This window comes from Apostichopus japonicus, chromosome 17, assembly GCF_037975245.1.
Source record: "Apostichopus japonicus isolate 1M-3 chromosome 17, ASM3797524v1, whole genome shotgun sequence".
NCBI lineage: Eukaryota > Metazoa > Echinodermata > Holothuroidea > Aspidochirotida > Stichopodidae > Apostichopus > Apostichopus japonicus.
Window position 1 is genome coordinate 8,615,895 of NC_092577.1, and position 22,695 is coordinate 8,638,589.

The following is a 22,695-nucleotide window of genomic DNA, read 5'->3' on the forward strand; positions in this document are numbered from 1 at the left end:
TTGTTTCTCAATTGAATATAAACCAGACTGGATTGCTAGTGGTATTTTGCCTAAAGTTTGTATTGAATATTCAATGCTTGTCTCAATTTCAAATTATGTTTCTTTGTATTTCAATTAGTTTGGTATTAGGTGAGTTGTATATACACTGTGGGAAGCATTATAAGACCTTGAACTCATCTTGTACAGTCTATAGATTTGTATTCTAGTTTCTCCTAGTTGTATCAGTTTATTTACATTGTTATTATAATTATAACTGAGTATTTTTTTTTGAAACTACAGTAGCATACCATATGTTTATAATAGCTGTGCTCTGTGTTTGACAATGTTACATGGTAGAATGCAGCTACTTGCAGACCGGGTGATTATAATTTACATTAATAATAACTTTATAACTGATGACCAAATGCATTTTGTTTTTTCTCATCATCAGGTAAACTGGAATTATTCAGTCCTGAGATCAGCCTTTTTAGGGATTTACCATAACCGGATTACAGCTCTTGGAAGAAATGCGCACAGTTTTCATGAGCAGGGTAATGATTGTATGGTCCACCACCTGATTCTTACCCCACCCACCCATCCCCCTCTTCCATGAGAATACAAGCACTTTAATTGGATATTTTTACTCCATGACTTATTAGATGATCCCTTAAGGGAAATTTCCCCATTGGAAAGTCTATCATCCAGGACCCCTCCCCCAACCCCCATCAAATCAAATCACTGCAAAACAAGACATAACATATGAACAATCTAGTTAGAATACTGCTAAAGGTTGTGTCTTCAACTCAGGGATTCTGCGAGACCTCTTTTGTTCAGTGTTTCTCTAACTGTAGCAAATTGTACCATAATTGTAGGTTTCAAGACGATGAAATTCTGATGCCAAGAACATCTCTAATCTTTCAAATCTGACAAATTTTAATAGTCATTAGACTTCCATTGTTTCATGATGAAACAGTTTCATTCCTGTGTGAGCATATACTGCTAGTGAAGGCTTTCTATTGTCACAGTCTCCAGGTTGAGTGGATAGTATGTAATTTATGACAAGGTTCACCTATCCCATCATATGAAATATTTGTCATGGATAATGATAGGTATTGAGTATTACACTATGACAAGCAACAGTTTATGATTCTATCACAGAAGATCATACAACACAATATGACAAGTTCTTGTAGGATTCAGCATGTTATGTCATTTGAAATCCGTAGTGCATTTGTATTCTTTTTATGTTCTTAAAGTTATCGTGTAATGTAGTAATTCTGTTAAAAGGGGGGGGGGGGGGGTGGCATCAGGTTGCTGTCTATTTGCAAATTTGGAAATGAAGTTACTGGGAAAGTTGTGAAAGCAAAACTTACAACATTTATATAATAGAGCAGCCTCTGCTTCACACTGGTATACCCAATATTTGACAAAAGCAATCCAGACCAGTAACTATACCTAACTTGGCTATTTGGTGTTCATACAAAGATGAACAACTTCATTGGCCTGCTGCACCAAATAACGCTAAAAGTACCAAATTAGAAAGTGTGCTGATCAATTTCGTCTAATCCAAAGGATTGCAAACATGTTACCAATGTTAGCCTATTATTTTGTTTTGGATAAATTTTCAATAAAATGACTGAACTTGCAATTATAGAGTTGTTTCAGGGACACAGAATCATCATAGCATTAGCTTGTGTATCTGTGAGCAATGGAATAACTGTTGAGTACAGTAAATATTAAAAAGACACACTCAATAACAAAGGTTTTATTGTTTGCATTAAAGCATATCTAGTTCTGATATTCTCAATATACAATAAGTGACAACTGATTCTTATTGTCTTTATATCCTCGTTAGGTAAATGTGGATTAATCAGTCTTGAGATGATCTTTGGGGGTCACCTAATGCGGATCTTGCACAGAATGGTTTACAATATATAGCTGATGGTAATGGTAAGTGTATTTGTGTATAGCAAGACTGGTAACTAGCTGGGCTGTAGTTATAATTAGATTTGAGTCTGGGTAGAAAATGACTTTGTTACTGCCTAATCCTGGAGGAACAGTAATTGTTTTGAAACTTGCTTGATCAACAAACTCCCTAAGGGCCTAAGGGAAGATAAGGTAGTACTCAGTCTTTACAATGTTGCCACACTCCTCTGTATTACCAGCCTCACTTCCACAAAAATGTAGTAATGTACCCACTTGACATTATATCCTTTTGATATAAACGCAAGATTTGCTGAGGTTAGGAAATTTATAAATAATTTAATATTAACCATGTATACTGCATCAGGAAGTGAGTCAGTGTTATTTACTATGAAGCCTACAGTATGTGCTTCCACTTGCTTAATGTTACATATGTAACAATTAAGTCTTTGTTAATAAAATGAAGAATCACTAACTGGAACCATATCTCCCTTTCCATTCTAACATTTCCTACCTACCCATCTCAGTGCATCTAAAACTCAAGAAAATTGATATCAAATTTAAATATGGAGATAATCTAGTCTTTACGCCATTTTCCAATGAGGTATATAATTTCCATTGTTACCCATTGTTTAATAGTGTTGATAGATTCTCTTAATGTGTTTTGTCTAAAGATGTACATTATTTGCACTTCAGCTATAGTACTGGCCATTCAAGAGATATTTCCATCAAACTCAAGCACATGTGCTTTCTACATCTATTTTCTGTTGCAGATAGCTCAAAAATTTGGTAGAAAACTTCCAGCAATTGTTGAAAGTTGTTTTATTGGCAAGGGGAAGGGGGAAGGGGGGCTTCAAACTCTTCGGATGTAACATCGGTTACCACTACAACTGTTGTAAATTACTAATTGTATTGATTAGCTCAGATGCTATACATATTCTTAAAAAGCAGCTAAGGTGCTTTGAATAATGATATTAGTCCTGTGCTGTTAGCTCTGTCAGCCCAACAAACCCCAAAATAGAAACAGAAATAGAACAATATGCTGCCGGGCCATTCCACACCAAGTGGTCCCAACGTGGAAAAATTAGAAAGGGTTATAAGTTGTCTCTCTTTGTGTATAATGTAAAGTAAGTAGGTTAGACTTTCATAAACGGTTAAAGTTTTCTTCTTCTGATTCCTCAATCTTAGGATTATAGCAATGAGTATCGATCTCAAACTAAAAGCACATTCACAGTGAATTATCAAACAATAATTGAAAGTAGAAGAAATCCTTAAATGAAAGGAAAGTCCAAGCTTTTTTTAATGTGGCAGTTAAATGCAGTCTGCTTATTTATCTAATAACACAATTTAACAAATTTCCTTTATTACTGGTAACACAGATTATGTTAAAAATGCCACACTCTGGCTGTGACTTACGTGACAAAAATAGAAGGGAATGGTTTCCTCCAATAATATACTGTATAGTGTGTGAGAGCAAAGTGAGCTACAATTGTAAAGGTAGCTATAAAGGTTGATCTGTAAAACCACTACTTTTGATCTATGTAACAAGCTTTAACAAATTTAGGGACTCCGGAAGTGTGTGACTTACGTGACGTCACGTAAGTCACAAAGGGAAGTGTAACTTACGTGACAAGTTTATTCTCAACACTTTCACACAGTTTTGATGTCTTCTATACTAAAACAGGTTTATAACACCTTCCTATTTATCAAAGATACCAGGGGCGGATCCAGGGGGGCCGACCCGGCCCCGGCCCCCACTTTTTGAAAATCAGTTGCGTTTTTTTTTTTATGTGGGAGTACTTCAAATTTCCTAATAGGCATAACTTGGTGAAAGAAAAGCCTAATATATATCCAGCTGCTCTTCCCTGAAACGCGATCGTTTTTATTCCAAATTTGAAACTAAGGCAATTCTCAGGCCTACGCGACATCACATATTAATTAGATACGGCTCAGTACTATAGTGCTGACTATTACTGTCAGGAGAAATCAATGCATAGTTAGCAAGTATATCATAATTATCTGAATGAAAGGGGGTGTAGGCGGTTTTACACAATCTAACGCAACGTAGTCGCCAAGAACCTGAAGTATTTTTAAGGGAGGGCCCGAGGAACATGAACTTATAGCATGCTCCTCGTGGTGAAACATAATTGCACCTATTAGGTGAATTGAGTGTACTGTTCATAGTAGGAGAGACTAGTGTAGGTTGTTATGACCAACTAGACCGGTTTCTGCTCTCAAATTTTATAGGAGGAGCTTCATCAGTAGTAGCCTTTGAATATTTTATATTCGGCCTGGGCGTCTCGTTCTCAAAATGCATCTATTTTCTGTGCACGAGTTTTTATGGACTCATAGTGCAGCTATAAGAGCATCTAAAAGAGCTTCGTGTGAACCTTGAGAGTCAGCTGATTCTTCGTTGGTATGAAACCTTGAGTTAACAAGTAAATCTTTGAGATTTTGGGTCTTTTTGTAGGCTAGAATCGGTTCTTTTGGAAACAGTTTGGATAATTCCGCGAGCAGGGGCGTAGCGAGCGGGGGAGGGGTGTCACACCCCCCAATAATTTGGTCGCTGTCGGCAAATTTTGGGTCTGTCGGCAAAAGGAGAAAAGGTGAAGAGAGCGGAAGGGGAAGAAAGAAGGAAAGCTGAATAGAGAAAAGGAGAACGGGAGCTTCTTTATAGGTTATTTCGATTTTCCAGTTCTTCATCTGATAAACTCATTCACCAATCCAATCACCCGACGCCTGCAAGTTAAAAACCTCTCGGCAAATAACTGATAATGTCACGGCCGTCAGTATAGCTACTGTAGCCAGGCTCAGCTAGACGAGTGCCAGAATCGCCGGCAACTCAGTGAAAGAAATGGAATTAAAGGCTTCCGTATAGGCCGCAGCCCATGAGTTGTGCTATCGTGTGACAACGTGTTGTTATTTATCCTCTGTTCAGAATGAGGTCATCGCAGATGTCATTCGTTCTCCGTGGAAAACTTAAGGACACGGCTCACGAATTGTACACAATTTTTTAACGTTTCTCGCTTGTATATCAATGAATGTTGTTATTTCTCATTACCGGAAAGTTTTCTGAACATTTTCATCACGAAGTTTCACTATTTCAACGATCGGCGAAAGAGAAAACACAGTTCGAATTGGTATAAATTAATTCTTCTTCTGCCGACTGCCATAAAAATAGTATCGAAATGGAAATTCTACGGTGCCAAATTTGACTTAAAATATGCACCAGATTGCATCTAAGGACGTTTCAAAACTAAAAAATTTCGAAACAGTTTCTTGTTAGAAATAAGTTCAATTAGTTTGGGCATGGATATGGAAGATATTTTATTTATTCCATATTCGCTTTTTTTCCGCCTTTTCATAGACTTCTTGACATATATCTAATGCCTCATCTTGGGGAATATTGGTATACATGGCGATGACATCGAGTGTAGCAAGTACTACTGCTTTTGGTAACGGGGCAAGGGACGAAATAACTGGGTTCGCATAGCAATTTGCTACCCAAGAATTGCCAGTTGCTAATCAATATTACTTTTGATTAGCAAAAGATGCAGTACCTGCTAATGCTAATTGCTATTTCCAAGAATTGTCAAGCAATTATTGCTAATCAATTCTCTAAAACTATTTCGTCCCTTGCGGGGTGGCTTCCACAATTTTCAGAACATGATTTGTGTCTTCCACATAGGTGCTTTGTTTTAATACAATAGGAAGCAAGAAATAGTCCACAAATTCCGATATTTTTTCGGTCGGTGATCCGTTTCCGCTTATTATCGGGCCCTCACTTAAAAATACTTCAGGTTCTTGGCGACTACGTTGCGTTAGATAGTGTAAAACCGCCTACACCCCCCTTTCATTAAAGAGTATATCATAAGTTTCTCATTGAATATATCTTGTTTTATGTTTTTTCTTGGGGTGAATCTGGTGTCATAATTTTCGCGCAAAGGAAAAAACGAATCGACGCAATAATAGTGTATCCATTGTACATGCACTGTTGAGCGTTGTTATATATGTGTCTATCGAGAAAAAATATGTGCACAAAAAAGCGTGTCTGCAACGTTTCTGGTTTTTCTAGTTTTGGCGAAATGTTTCACCATTTTGCATCTAAGCACTCACAATCAACCAAAAAATTTCCAATGGGGGAGGGGGACAACCCCTCCCCCTAGACCCCTCCCCAGGATGCAGATCACTAAAGTGCTACCATCGGGATGTCGGCCCCTCCTTTCTCAAAATCCTGGATCCGCCCCTGGATACCTACTCAGTTCTAAAATGCAGGAACAACATTTATAATGTGAAGTAAAATTGAAAGGTTAACATAAGTGAATTGCAAAAAATGGCTCAAACAGCTCAAACTTAGAATAATATTACTTGTTACCTTAAAGTCTCATGACGTGTTTGCCAAATTTAATCTTCAACTTTTCCAGCTAACTGCACTGAAAGCTCAGTGAAAATGTTACCCTTCTATGCTGTTTCCATATCAATATTCATTATTTTTATTTGTTTATATGTCGATAAACAACAGATTTCTGAACAAGTCCATAGATTCTACAATCAAAATGTGCAAACCCGGCCGACAGATCATGCGCCAATCAAATCTCTCTGTTTTGTTAACAACGGTTATGCCTAGGTCTACTTTCACTTTCGTGGCTCTCCTGTGGTAGATTCGTTCTTTTGAATAGTATCTTTCTGTCGGTCTTACTGATGTAGCTTGCAAAATTGTATCATTTCATTCCATTGCAATGAATAAACAGGTATTTTCAAGAGTTTCCTCCGTTAATTGGGTAAAAATAGTGGAGGATAAGAGTATAAGTAAAGTAGGTTACATTTGTGTAATGAACGTGCTGATATGGGCGGTTGCAGTGATTTTACAGTAAATCGTTCGCACCATACGGGCAACAGAAAATAAATTTCTTTTGTTTGATTGCGAAAGATTTTCTCCATTAAACCCCCCTGGTGAGAGTGCATTTAGAAGTTAAGAAACATTGAATCTGCTTCGGAACTTTGTTTTATGAATTTCATCAGCAAACACATTTTGAGACTTTAAGTTCTTTAAATGTGAATTGCAGACTACCCCTGAACTGCCCAAGGTGCTTCATGGGGTGAAACTTGTTTTAATAATGTTTTCGGGCTAGTTGGAGATTTTATCTACCGAAAGAGGCCATTTCCATGTTGTGGTGGTCGCAGGCACCATATTTGTAACCTCTCCTGGGTACAGTACATCATCTTATTTTACAACAACCCAGTCATCTACCTTAATATGAGAGGTCAGGGCTGGAACTACAACATAAGTAACTGACATTAGTGGATCTCCTTCAGTATTTATGTGGTTTTCCACATACACATCTTGCCACCTTCTGCCTTTACCACATGGATTTATATCCATGGATTAAACTTTTTTAATCCAAATTCCCAAAAGTGACATAAATGTTACCAAAAAGCTTAAAATTATAACCAAAAATGTAGAAATGCAAATACATTAGAAGTACAGGTAGTCTGTATTAACTAGTCTCGAGAAACTTGTTTACTCCTAATTAAGAAACTATTTAGCTACTGTAGCACTTAAAATGAGATATTTCGCAAAACTAGTCTGTAGGACTTTTTATGTACAAGTGGACACTTAGATTCTATTTTTATGTGGAATAGACCCCTCCCCTACCCCCAATCTCAATATACAGTAATGAACTTGTAAAGATATCCTTAGCCTGTGTTACCTTGTATCTTTGGAAACTGTGAGAGGAAACTGAGCAGTTTCACACGTGTGACTTACGTGACAATTTTTTGTGACTTACAGGACGTCGCTAATTTGCATACGAATACCGGTATTAAACGAATATCAATTAAATATTGCCTTGAAGTTATTTCTCAATGTGTCCTTTTCAGATGTAATAGGCAACAGATTTTTCTCAATACTTCACAGGATTTATTGATTTCTTTCAAAAAGTTGAAATTCTTCATTTCTCTGCATGACTTGCGTGACTTCCGTGACACAAGTTGAGGGCGCTATAATTCGCAATGGGAAAGCATTAACGTTTTGCAGTGGTGACAGAATTTATTGTAGGTATTCAAAGTTCAGGAATGATAGGCATATGACTTTACTCTAGACTTGCACTGAACTGGAGATTGAAAACAAGTGTACAGTAAAATGTCTCTGATTTGTGACTTACGTGACGTGGAATGGCCCTGTACAGTAAACACACTGTACACGTATGTAGCCTACTGGTTAAACATTCCTTTTAGATAATTAAAAGTCTTTTAATTTAGTGAATTAGCAATTTAAGCATACACTACATTGCAAATATTTAAAAAGACATTGAAATATATATGCATGCAGTGTGCACTATATATGTGTGTACATGTTTAGTACAGTGTTATTTTACACCAAGCACCATTAAATACACACTGTCTAAAATCATGTACAGTACAGTAAATACTGTACATGTATGTACTGGTTAAACAGTCCTTTTAAATTCTTGACAGTCTTTTAATTTATTGAATTAGCAAAAGCATTCACTACATAGCAAATATTTAAAATGACATTGAAATATGCACAGTATTGAATGGAACGACCAGTGCATATATATGTACAGTGTGTACTGTACATGATTGTGGACAGTGTGTATTTATCTAGTGCTTGGTGTAAAATAACACTGTACTGAACATGTACGTTAGCTCTACAGAAACATGCTTGCGAGGGCAAACAGTGGTAACATTGTATCTTTATTCAAGGAGGCCATGTTAAACAACATTAGAAACTATTGAAATGTTATTAATTAAAGGTGTTCTGTCTAAAACTCTGACTCCCTCCAACACCCCCCCAACACCCTCCCCATAGTGCACTATGCAGATTTGTATACAGTATGTGACTTACTTTTACTGCATAGAGACTGCATAAACATGCATTCAAGGTATACTTAATGATTTGGTATGGTTATCTTCTGCTTCAAATTGTCTGTATACATGTAACCCACCCACTTCCACCCACATCCTCTACCCAACATATCAGAATAGAAAATGAATGTGAACCAGTGCATACAGTGTGCACTATATATGTATATATATGCAAATGAGGAAAGCTTCATCCAATGAAATTGCAGCAGCACTGTGGACTTGGACTGTTGTTATGTCATGTGTGTATGGCATGACAACAGTGTTATATGCAAATGAGGAAAATTTCATCCAGTGAAATTGCAGCATCCATGAAAATGCAGAATGTCACACACGTGACCCAACAATGTCACACACGTGACCAAAAAAATCATGGCAGTAAAACTGATTTAAAGTAATTCCTATGGAATATCAAATCAGTGCTGTTCTGTGGTCATTACTAGAGTCAACATTTGCACTGCAAAATTGCATACTATGGAATGAAAATTCAGAATGTCACACACGTGACCCAACAATGTCACATACGTGACCAAATTTTTGTTTAGCTTATGTAGTATTATGCTAATTTTTAGTAGTAAAATATTTAGGTGAAATGTCTTGTTAGAATGGAAACACATTAAGGTAGTAACATGAGAAATTAGGTTTATCCAGCCCTGTTAGAAACTGAGGAATTTGCCAATGTTTTTTTGTCCAAAAAAGCCAGTTTCATTTCACATCACACACATAAAAGACCTTTATATAACCTCTCCCAGCACATGAATGTTCTGATTTTGGCTAAGCTATATGGTTTTGTAAAAGAGTCCCCCTAGTGCATACTTAAGTACTACAATCAACCCAACTCTCTTTACCTAAAAGTTGTTACTTAGTGGTAAAGTGCAGATCTCCCCATTTTTCGTCACACACCTGACCAAGAATGGCCCTTTTACTAATTTTACTTTGTAATTTATTTTGAAACTACATGAGCATACCGTATGTTTATATTAGCTGTGTTATTTCTATGTGTTTGACAATGTTACATGAATTTAAATGAATAATAACATTATAACTGATGACCAAATGCATTTTGTTTTTCTCATCATTAGGTAAACTTGAATTATTCAGTCCTGAGATCAGCCTTTTTAGGGATTTACCAGTTTCATATCCGTAGTACAGCTCTTGGAAGAAATGTGTACAGTTTACATGAGCAGGGTAATGATTGCATAGTCGACCACCTGATTCTTACCCCACCCACCCAATCCTCTTCCTCTGCCATGCGAATGCAAGTGTTTAGGTGGATATTCTTACTCCATAATGTGTCAGATGATCCCTTAAGGGACATTACCCCACCAGAAAGTCCTTCATCCAGCACTCCCTACCCCCCAAACCCCCTTCAATTTAAATCACTGCAAAACAAGACATAACATATTAACAATCTAAGTTTAGATACCTCTAAAGGTTGTGTCTTAGACTGACGGATTCTGTGAGACCTCTTTTGTTCAGTGTTTCTCTAATTGTAGCATCATCTCTACAAATTGTGCCATAACTGTACGTTTTAAGAGGAGTAAGTTCTGATGTGATTTCTATATTATAGCCATGGTCATCTCCAATCTTTGAAATCTGACCAATGTTAATGGTCATTAGACATCCATTGTTTTTTATTATGAAATAGTTCATTCCAATTTGAGCATCTAATGCTAATGACGGCTTTCTATTGTCACTGTCCCCAGGTTTGAGTGGATATTATGTAATTTTTGACAAGGTCCACCCATTGCATCATATTAAATAGTTGTCATGGATAATTATTAGAGGTATTGATTATTGACAAGCAACAGTTTATGATTCTATCACAGAAGATCATACAACACAATATGACAAGTTCTTGTAGGATTCAGCATGTTATGTCATTTGACATTCTTAATGCATTTTGTATTATTTTTATGTTCTTAAAGCTATTGTGTAGTTCAGTAATTATGTTATAAGTCTGTGTAAGGGGGGGGGTCAGGTTGCTGTCTATTGACAAAGGTGGAAATGAAGTTACTGGGACGGTTGTGGAAGCAAAGACAAAAACATGTATATATGTCTTAAAACAGCCTCAGCTTGACACCGGTATACTGATTGTTTGACAAAAGCAATCCAGACCAGTAATTAGGCCTAACTTATGCTTGACTTCAAAGTAACAAAATTAGACATTTGGTGTTAAAACAAAAAAACAGTCATGTTAAAAGTACCAAACTAGAAAGTGTGCTGATCAATAAGCCTAATCCAGAGGATTCCAAACATGTTACCAAATTTAACCTCTTGTTTGGTTTTTGGGTAAATTTTCAAAAGCTGTTCAACTTGAAAATACAAAAGTGCCTTTCAATGAAATCGATGAATTTGCAGTCTATTGATTTGTTTCAGTGACACAATGTCATTTTAGCATTAGCTTGTATATCTGTGAGCAATAGAAAGACTGTGGAGTAAATATTGTAAAGACATTCTCAATAACAATGGATTTTATTGTTTACATTCAAACATATCTTGTTCTGATATTCTCAATATAGAATTAGTGACAACTGATTCTCATTTCTTTTGTCCTTTCCTCCTCATTAGGTAAATGTGGATTAATTAGTCTTTAGACGATCTTTGGAGGTCACATGATGCGGATCTTGCACAGAATGGTTAACAATATGCTGATGGTAATGTAAGTGTATAATTAGTGTAAAGCAGGACTGGTAAGCTGGGTTGTAGTTATAATTAGATTTGAGTCTGGGTATAAAGTAACTTTGTTACTGCCTAATCCTGGGGAAACAGTAATTGTTTTGAATCTTTCTTGATCAGCAAATTCCCTAAGAGCCAGAGGGGAAGATAAAGGCAACCTATATACGTACACCATATAATTAGGCACTGAATGCCATACATTGTATTGCTTACCAATGTGTAAAAGTACACAAAAAGGTGTATATGTTAATGAGCTGGGTCCCCTTTATTAATAGGCAGCAAAGAGGTAGTAACATGTATGATAGGCTTTTAAACAATCAATTTAGTTCATAAGTTCATGTCCCCTTACTATTAAATAGAGTCACTTCAAACAAAACAAGACCCATACCCACACTACGTTAGAACACTTCTCAAGTCTGGTTTATATTATGAGGAGAACTATCCTTACTGTTATATCTCAGTTACAAACTAAAGAATGAAATGTCACAAGTAGTTAAACTTGACCAAACCTATAGTAAGGCTTCCATTGGTTCATTAGTTACATTAGATATACCTTCTAACTTGAGTTATCATCAACTTCGATATCCTAAGACGAAAATAAGCTATTTGAATAGGGTTAGTTTTCTTGAAGGTACCCTGTAAGCTCCTTCCAGTAGTAGGAGTACCTAAGTGAGATTATTTCCTTTTGATATAACCCCAAGATTTACCAAGACTAAGACATTTATAAAAAAACTTAATATGTGACATACTTCTCCATCATTCTGTTTTAATGGAGACAAGTGAGTTTGTTATTTGTAAGAGTGAACAACACCCTTTACAACTGCCTCGGCAAGTGAATTAGTGATGTTGTTACTATGGTCACACTGTCTGAAGCCTATGTGCTTCCATTTGCTATATGTCACACTTAAGTATTTGTTTAATCAAATGTAGAATGACTAACGGGAACCATATTTCCTTTTCCATCCTAACCATTCCTACCCTTCCCATCTCAGTGCATCCAAAACCCAAGAAAATTGATGTCAAATTTAAATCTGAAGATAATATAGTCTTTATGCCATTTGCCAATGAGCTATATAATAAGGGATTGCAAGTGGAAGTCTTTGGTTGGTTTACTGTAATGTGTGCATATGTTGCTGTCAGTCAGTAATAAAATACATGCAGATAGCTTCTGGACCCTATGCATGTCCTCAGAGTAAAAACCAAAGTAATTCAGAATTCCATTCTTAGCCATGATGCAATAGTGTTGAAGGGTTCTCGTAATGTGTTTTGTCTGAGATGTACATTATTTGCACTTCAGCTATAGTACTGGCCATTTAAGAGATATTTCCAGCAAACTCAAGCACATATACTTTCTACATTGATTTCCTGTAGCAATACTATGGAAGATTTGGTAGAAAGATTATAGCAATTGTCAAAAATTGTTTTATATGGGGGGAGGGGGGGTGGGGGAGCTTCAAAACTCTGGGGAGATAACATGGAGTTGATCAGTTTGCACTACAAGTGTTGTAAATAACTAAATGTTTTGATTACCTCAGATGCAAAACATATTCCTAAAGAGCAGCTTTGAAATAAAGGCAAATGTGCTTTGAATAATGATATTAGTACTGTGCTGTTAGCTATTTCAATCCAACAAACCCAAAAATAAAAACAGAAATAGAACAAAATATATATACTGCCCTGAGAATACAGCTACACAAATATTCATATATACTTATTAATAAGACACAAGGAAAGACATTGATGTCTGTTACAAAAATTATCACAGACCTGATGAATATTCACCTTGATAAATCTAGTAAATGGAAAGTTCAGTTATTTTGTATTTTCTCTCTAACCTTCAGGTGATACGGTTATCAACATTTCTTCAGTACACTTCCTCCAAGAAAGTGAAAGAAAAAACTCAAGTGGGAACACATCATTGCTGACATAACTTCCTTTGTGGATGAGAGTCTGGTGAGTCTTCACATAATAATTTCTCAACAGTCAGTTTGTGAAATGGTAATGGTTTGTGTTGGATACCTTCTGATCAAATCTACAGGCCATATGTAGGTGAAGACAGCTTGCCTAATTAGTTTCATAATTAACATCAAATACCCTTTTTAAGTTTCTACTTGTTTAATTGTGTAGAGGTTATAACATTTAATAAAATTAATTACTATATTGTAGTTATGGATGGAAGATATCTCTAAAGTGGAGACAGTTACTGAAATATTCTTAAATTACCAGTTCATCAGAAGACTTCTTTAGAAAATAAATATTGCCCACATGCCAGGCAAGCTAAGTTTTTGTAGTATGTATCTTGGAATTTGGTCTGATCATGTGTTTGAAATTGAGAAACTATGAAGTATCAAGTCTTTGCAGTTATATGTTTATTGCCACCTGTAATCTTGGTATCGTTTTGATCCATTAATACAATAAATCAGATGAGAGCGAATGAATTTGGGATTCTCCAGGCATCTGCTATCAGTAATTGCTATCTTTAGATCTTACATTCCCATATAACTAGTATCGCCGGTAGTCATAGCTTTTAAATAACTTTTGAATATGCATGAAGCCATGAGGTGCCATGTTCACTGCTATCTTAGATGGACCTACAGTGTAAGTAACATTTTACTCTTAACTATTTTCATTGCTCACAGGAAATTAAACTGCACACTTTTAATGTTGTGTACATCCTGATTTAAAATTGTATTACACAAATGTAGTAATAATGACGATTGACCCACCACTGGCATGGATGTAGGCCAATGCCCTGCCCCACCCCCCCCCCTCCACCCATCACCCCATAAATCAAATCGAGACAGAGGGTAGAGCAGGGTTGCAACCATGTATTATTCGTGGGGACTTAAATCAAGATAAAAATCAAGAAGGAATGGGTGATCCCTCACTTTTAGAAACTACTTTTACATTAAATTTCTGAAGTACAGTATATGAAGATATAACATGTATATGGAGTACAACAAACACAGTTGGTAAATCTTCATGATTGTTTCAAGAGAGACAAAACATAGCACATGTTTGAATCTATGTACCCTTCATTTTTACAAATATCTTAAAGAGTGGGGCACTGCCCTCCTCTTCACCTCATCTGGACAACATAACATTTTACCCCCTCCCACTGCAAAAATGTGGTCAAGCTACTGGGGTAGAGCCCATTTTGTGACATGATAAAATAAGGCATCAATTAGACCGTAAACCAGCCTTTCCTTTCACCCTTCCTCCAAAATTAAAATGATAACAAGTGAAAGCACAAACTGTTTTGATATGACTTATTGACATACTAATACCAAAGGAGATATTATTTATTACAGTAGAACCTGAGATGTAGTTGTTCCTCTTTGGTTAACAAGATATTACAGATACAGGTCACTTTATTAATTCTCATTTTGTTTGGAATGCACACAATTTTTTTTTCTTCAATTCTTGATACATTGGTATGGTGATGTTCTTGACATGCTGCTGTATTGCTGTGTATAATTTGTGCATTAAATAACCAAAGCCTATTCACCTTCTTAGCCCCAAACACAGCATTTATTGATCCCATTACGAAATACTCTATCAGTGGAAACAAATAAACCTTGATTGTATCCATTATATTATTCATTGAATAAATATATTACACTAAGCCATTCTTTTGTTTTACAACTTTGAGAACCCATATTTACTTATTACAAATAATTATATTGTTAAGATTGCATAGCACAGTCACATAGTATAGAATCTGCTAGGAAAGGTTAGATAATAGTCATGGCAATAGACTTTCTATCTTTTGTAGAGTTTGTTATGTTTCTTTGTTTATGTTTTTTTATTGTAAATTCAGATGTACAGTATGTCTACTCAAGTCTTCAGTCTAGCACTGATGTAATATCTAAAACTGTCATTCCAGTAGAGAGGACTTTTCTTGTTTGTGTGAGATCATGAGATGTGCATTGTTAGAATCTCTAAGTTAATAGTCATTGATGGGTTTATATCTTTTAGTGGCATTATTTCTGTTACACCCTTCCCCTTATGCCCATCTTTGGTTCATAATGATTTTTATACATTAATGAATTTTAAATGTAACAATATTCCATATTTCATTGTCAGAATATGCTATGATGGTTCTTTGACTAGTTACCTAAATGTGCTATATTATTTATTTTAACCATTAAATCCAATAACTAAGGTACTACAGTATCTCTTATTTCTTTGTTAAAAGGGGGGGGGGCGGGGTGGGGTGAGATGTTGGCAGGATGGCATGACGTGTAAAAAAGTTGTGCTAATATGTGCATGTGAGTAATGTAGTTATGCTGTATAATGGGTTGATTGGCATACATAGAATGTATAATGGGTTGATTGGTATACATGGTGTATAATAGGTTGATTGGCATACATGGTGTGTATAATGGGTTGATTGGCATACATGGATATTATTATGGGTTGATTGGCATACATGGTATGTATAATGGGTTGATTGGCATACATGGTATGTATAATGGGTTGATTGGCATACATGGTATGTATAATGGGTTGATTGGCATACATGGTATGTATAATGGGTTGATTGGTATACATGATATGTATAATAGGTTGATTGGCATACATGGTGTGTATAATGGGTTGATTGGCATACATGGATATTATTATGGGTTGATTGGCATACATGGTATGTATAATGGGTGGATTGGCATGTATAATGGGTTGATTGGCATACATGGTATCTATAATGGGTTGATTGGCATACATGGTATGTATAATGGGTTGATTGGCTACATGGTATGTATAATTGGTGGATTGGCTACATGGTATGCATAATGGGTTGATTGGCATACATGGTATCTATAATGGGTTGATTGGCATACATGGTATGTATAATGGGTTGATTGACATACATGGTATGTATAATGGATTGATTGGCATACATGGTATGTATAATGGGTTGATTGGCATACATTGTTTGTATAATGGGTTGATTGGCATACAAGGTATGTATAATGTGTGGATTAGCATACATGGTATGTTCAGTATAATGGGTCGACTGGCATACATGGTATGTATAATGGGTGGATTGGCATGCATGGTATGTATAATGGGTTGATTGGCATATGTGGTATGTATAATGGGTGGATTGGCATACATGGTATGTCCAGTATAATGGGTCGACTGGCATACATGGTATGTATAATGGGTGGATTGGCATGCATGGTATGTATAATGGGTTGATTGGTATACATGGTATGTATAATGGGTGGATTGGCATACATGGTATGTATAATGGGTGGATTGGCACACTTGGTATGTTTAATGCGTTGATTGGCGTACATGGTATGTATAATGGGTTAATTGGCATACATTGTTTGTATAATAGGTGGAATGGCATACATGGTATGTATAATGGGTTGATTGACATACATGGTATGTATAATGGGTTGATTGGCATACATGGTGTGTATAATGGGTTGATTGGCATACATGGTATTTATAATAGGTTGATTGGCATACATGGTATGTATAATGGGTGGATTGGCATACACTACTTGGTATGTATAATGGGTTGATTGGCATATATGGTATGTGTAATGGGTGGATTGGCATACATGGTATGTTTAAATGCCAATCCAATTGCAAAATATATAGCATACATGGTACAGTATGTATAATGGGTGGATTGGCATGCATGGTATGTATAATGGGTTGATTGGCATACATGGTATGTATAATGGGTGGATTTGCATACATAGTATGTGTAATGGGTTGATTGGCATACATGGTATGTATAATTGGTGGATTCGCATACATGGTATGTATAATGGGTTGATTGGCATACGTGGTATGTATAATTGGTTGATTGGCATACATGGTATGTATAATGGGTGGATTGGCATACATTACTTGGTATGTATAATGGGTTGATTGGCATATATGGTATGTGTAATGAGTGGATTGGCATACATGGTATGTATAATTGGTGATTGGCATGCATGGTATGTATAATGGGTTGATTGGCATACATGGTATTTATAATGGGTTGATTGGCATACATGGTATGTATAATGGGTGGATTCGCATACACTACTTGGTATGTATAATGGGTTGATTGGCATACATGGTATGTTTAATGCGTTGATTGGCATACATGGTATGTATAATGGGTTGATTGGTATACAGGGTATGTATAATAGGTTGTTTGACATACATGGTACGTATAATGGGTGGATTGGCATACATGGTATGTATAATGGGTTGATTGGAATACATGACCATGTATAATGGGTTGATTGGCATACATGGTATGTATAATGGTTTGATTGGCATACTTGGTATGTTTAATGCGTTGATTGGCGTACATGCTATGTATAATGGGTTGATTGGCATACGTGGTATGTATAATGGGTTGATTGGCATACATGGTATGTACAATGGGTGGATTGGCATACATTACTTGGTATGTATAATGGGTTGATTGGCATACATGGTATGTATAATGGGTTGATTGGCATACATGGTATGTATAATGGGTTGATTGGCATACATGATATGTATAATGGGTTGATTGGTATACATGGTATGTATAATGGGTTGATTGGCATACATTGTTTGTATAATAGGTGGATTGGCATACATGGTATGTATAATGGGTTGATTGGCATACATGGTATGTATAATGGGTTGATTGGCATACATGGTATGTATAATGGGTTGATTGGCATACATGGTATTTATAATGGGTTGATTGGCATACATGGTATGTATAATGGGTGGATTCGCATACACTACTTGGTATGTATAATGGGTTGATTGGCATATATGGTATGTGTAATGGGTGGATTGGCATACATGGTATGTTTACATGCCAATCCAATTGCAAAATATATATAGCATACATGGTATGTATAATTGGTGGATTGGCATACATTGTACGTATAATGGGTGGATTGGCATACATGGTATGTATAATGAGTTGATTGGCATACATGGTATGTATAATGGGTTGATTGGCGTACATGCTATGTATAATGGGTTGATTGGCATACATGGTATGTATAATGGGTTGATTGGTATACAGGGTATGTATAATGGGTGGATTGGCATACAGGGTATGTATAATGGGTGGATTGGCATACATGGTATACATGTATTATGGGTTGATTGGCATACATGGTATGTATAATTGGTTGATTGACATACATTGTATGTATGATGGGTGGATTGGCATGCATGGTATGTATAATGGGTGGATTGGCATACATGGTATGTGTAATGGGTTGATTGGCATACATGGTATGTATAATTGGTTGACTGGCATACATATATATTATGGTTGGATTGGCATATATGGTATACATGTATTATGGGTTGATTGGCATACATGGTATGTATAATGGGTTGATTGGCATACATGGTATGTATAATGGGTTGATTGGCATACGTTGTATGTATAATGGGTGGATTTGCATACATGGTACATAAAATGGGTGGATTGGCATACATGGTATGTATAATGGGTTGATTGGCATACATGGTATGTATAATGGGTGGATTGGCATGCATGGTATGTATAATGGGTTGATTGACATACATGGTACATTTAATGGGTTGATTGGCATACATGGTATGTATAATGGTTTGATTGGCATACTTGGTATGTTTAATGCGTTGATTGGCGTACATGCTGTGTATAATGGGTTGATGGGCATACATGGTATGTATAATGGGTTGATTGTCATACATGGTATGTATAATGGGGGGGATTGGCATACATTACATGGTATGTATAATGGGTTAATTGGCATACATGGTATGTATAATGAGTGGATTGGCATACATGGTATGTGTAATGGGTTGATTGGCATACATGGTACGTATAACGGTTGATTGGCATACATGGTAGTGTAGTGGGTTCATTGGCATACATTGTATGTATAATGTGTTGATTGGCATACATGGTATGTATAATGGGTGGATTGGCATACATGGTACGTATAACGGTTGATTGGCATACATGGTAGTGTAGTGGGTTCATTGGCATACATTGTATGTATAATGTGTTGATTGGCGTACATGGTATGTATGATGTGTTGATTGGCATACTGTACATGGTATGTATAATGGGTAGATTGGCATACATGGTATGTATAATGGGTTGACTGGCATACATGGTATGTATAATTGGTTGATTGGCATACATTGTATGTATCATGGGTGGATTGGCATGCATGGTATGTATAATGGGTTGATTGGCATACATGGTATGTATAATGGGTTGATTGGTATACATGGTATGTATAATTGGTTGATTGGCATACATTGTATGTATCATGGGTGGATTGGCATGCATGGTATGTATAATGGGTTGATTGGCATACATGGTATGTATAATGGGTTGATTGGTATACATGGTATGTATAGTGGGTTGATTGGAATACATTGTATGTATAATGGGTTGATTGGCATACATGGTACGTATAATGGGTGGATTGGTCATACATTACATGGTATGTATAATGGGTTGATTGGCATACATGGTATGTGTAATGGGTGGATTGGCATACATGGTATGTATAATGGGTTGATTGGCATACACTGTATGTATAATGGGTGGATTGGCATACATGGTACATATAATGGGTGGATTGGCATACATAAAATGGTATGTATGATGGGTTGATTGGCATACATGGTATGTAGAATGGGTGGATTGGCATACATGGTATGTATAATAGGTTCATTGGCATACATGGTATGTATAATGGGTTTATTGGCATGCATGGTGTATAATGGGTTGATTGGCATACAATGTACGTATAATGGGTGGATTGTCATACATTACATGGTATGTATAATGGGTTGATTGGCATACATGGTATGTGTAATGGGTGGATTGGCATACATGGTTTGTGTAATGGGTGGATTGGCATACATGGTATGTATAACAGGTTCATTGGCATACATGGTATGTATAATGGGTTTATTGGCATACATGGTGTATAATGGGTTGATTGGCATACATTGTATGTATAATGGGTTGATTGGCATGCGTGGTATGTATAATGGGTGGATTGGCATACAGTACATGGTATTTTTAATAAGTGGATTGGCGCCCATGGTATGTATAATGGGTTGATTGGCATACATGGTTTGTATAATTGGTTGAATGGCATACATGGTATGTATAGTGTGTTGATTGGCTTACATGGTATGTATAATGGGTTGATTGCATAACATGGTATGTATATGGGTTGATTGGCATACATGGTATGTATAATGGGTGGATTGGCATACATGGTATGTATAATAAGTTTAGGTCAGGTGACCATTCATCTGATGTCATAATATTAGTTATGTCAACTTGACTGTGTCAAGTAGGTAGCTGTGATCAGTCAAAAATGTTGTAAAGTTATGTTTTTACTTTCCTATCTCATGTTTTCAGTATCGACAGAGAGAGAGAGATATTGGTAGCTGAACCTGTCCAGTTGTTGTCCAATCCACAAGATTACTCAGATTGTGAAACATATCTTAAATAATAATGTAACTGAAGCTCTCTGATGCTTGCAATACACCGGACCTACATCACTTTACAAACGTAAGAGTTGCCTTGTGCATTGAATCTTAGCCTTTGATTTCCGTTAACCCTACATCAACATTATTTTATTTCTGTTTATACTTTTCTATGTTCTTTTCTGGTCACATTTTACCGTCATATTTCTGCTTTACTATATACTAGTGTTTGCACGGGTTATCCGGGTACCCGGGTACCCGCCCGACGCGATATTACCCGGTTCCTAATTTATTACCCGAATCCTAAGCAAAGTGTGATTTAAAAAAAAAAAAAATTGCCAAACCGACGGTTAGGCTGATTTCCCATTGACTTAGTGTGTTGTTAGGCTACCATGTGTTCGAAGATAACAGCAATAACGAAAGCTTTCCATAGATATCTTATAACTGCGTCACAATTTCAGCTAATAAACAGATGGCTAGGCTAGACTACCCCCATTGACTTAGTATGGTTTTAGGCAACCATGTGGTCGAACGTAACAGCAATAACGAAAGTATTCCATGGATGTCTTATAACTGCGTCACAACTCCAGCAAATAAACAGATGGTTAGGCTTAGCTAGATTTCGCATTGACTTAGTGTGGTGTTAGGCTACCATGTGGAAGAAATTATTATTTATGCATTCGTTTATTTCAAAGAAGGAAAGGCTGACAAGGAATTTTACGCGATGTTTATGGATTAAAGACGGGATAACTAAAAAATAGTAATCGCAAGTGGCTTTTTACTAATCGTTTATTCCAAATGCGATCAAATATTCGCGCAATCTCGCGGCTAATGCGAACCCTGGGCCTGCATAATAGATAGTAGTAGTATTAAAAACTGTTTAAGAGCTAAATTGGATATTTATATGGTTTGATCCAATAGACGTGCACGAGCTAGCATAAGCAGCGGCGGCAGTGCGATGATAGTAGTAATGCTAATTATAATTAAATAATTAAGAAACACAAGCAAATAAAAATTATTGAGGGAGGTTTTATACCTTATCTTAGACCTACGTATTTGAACATGAAAACATTGTCAGTAGAGAATATAATGCATTTATTACAGCATCCAATAAGTAATTTCTTGAAAATCGTGATACACGAGGGTAAACAATTTTTTTCCGGGTACCCGGATACCCGACGGGTAACGGCCCTCGGGTACCCGGTTCCCGATTTTTGGACCCGTGTAAACACTACTATATACAGTATGGTTGTATTTCTTATTCTATCAATACTGCTGTAGTACAATGTTGGTCTTCGTAAGAAATAGAAAAATGGTGGTTGTGTTATAAACAATGCTTCCTCAAGCGGCTGAGTGATAAATATATTAATGAACTTTGAATGGTGTGTAGCGCCAGAAAATATACAGAAAATTAACGTGAAAGGTAGTATGAAACCTAATTAACTGAAAATGCAATGAATTTCAAGGATGGTTAGTTAAGGCTAACTATGTATTAATACTCTTTCATGTTTATGTATATAATTACTCATGAGTTGCTGATTATTTTGTGTGTAGCACTTTAAACTTAAATCCTCTTTTTGTTTGTTTATCATTCCCAGCCAATTTTCCGTTGTTCGTTTATACTTGTATAATTAAGCTTTGTGTAAAATATAATCCAACTGAACTTGGGATTAAATGTGTGAGTTCTTGTAGTTTTTCATTCCTTGTCGAAGGCCGAAGGAATCCATGCGATGTTGATGGCGTGTGTGTATG

General features: G+C 36.3%; 2 protein-coding genes and 1 long non-coding RNA gene across 4 annotated transcripts in view; 2 read left to right on the forward strand and 1 right to left on the reverse strand.

Moving 5' to 3' along the window:
* LOC139985119 (uncharacterized) overlaps window positions 1-22,695 on the reverse strand; it is a 409,107-nt gene that overhangs the window by 374,621 nt on the left and 11,791 nt on the right. The gene's annotated exons all lie outside the window — the stretch shown is intronic.
* The window catches only part of LOC139985148 (cAMP-responsive element-binding protein-like 2), a 246,692-nt gene that overhangs the window by 187,379 nt on the left and 36,618 nt on the right, over window positions 1-22,695 (forward strand). The gene's annotated exons all lie outside the window — the stretch shown is intronic.
* On the forward strand, window positions 432-12,894 carry LOC139985160 (uncharacterized). The gene is made up of 4 exons (XR_011799322.1): window positions 432-530; window positions 1,835-1,929; window positions 9,870-9,975; window positions 11,359-12,894. It is a non-coding gene; the product is annotated as an uncharacterized lncRNA (long non-coding RNA).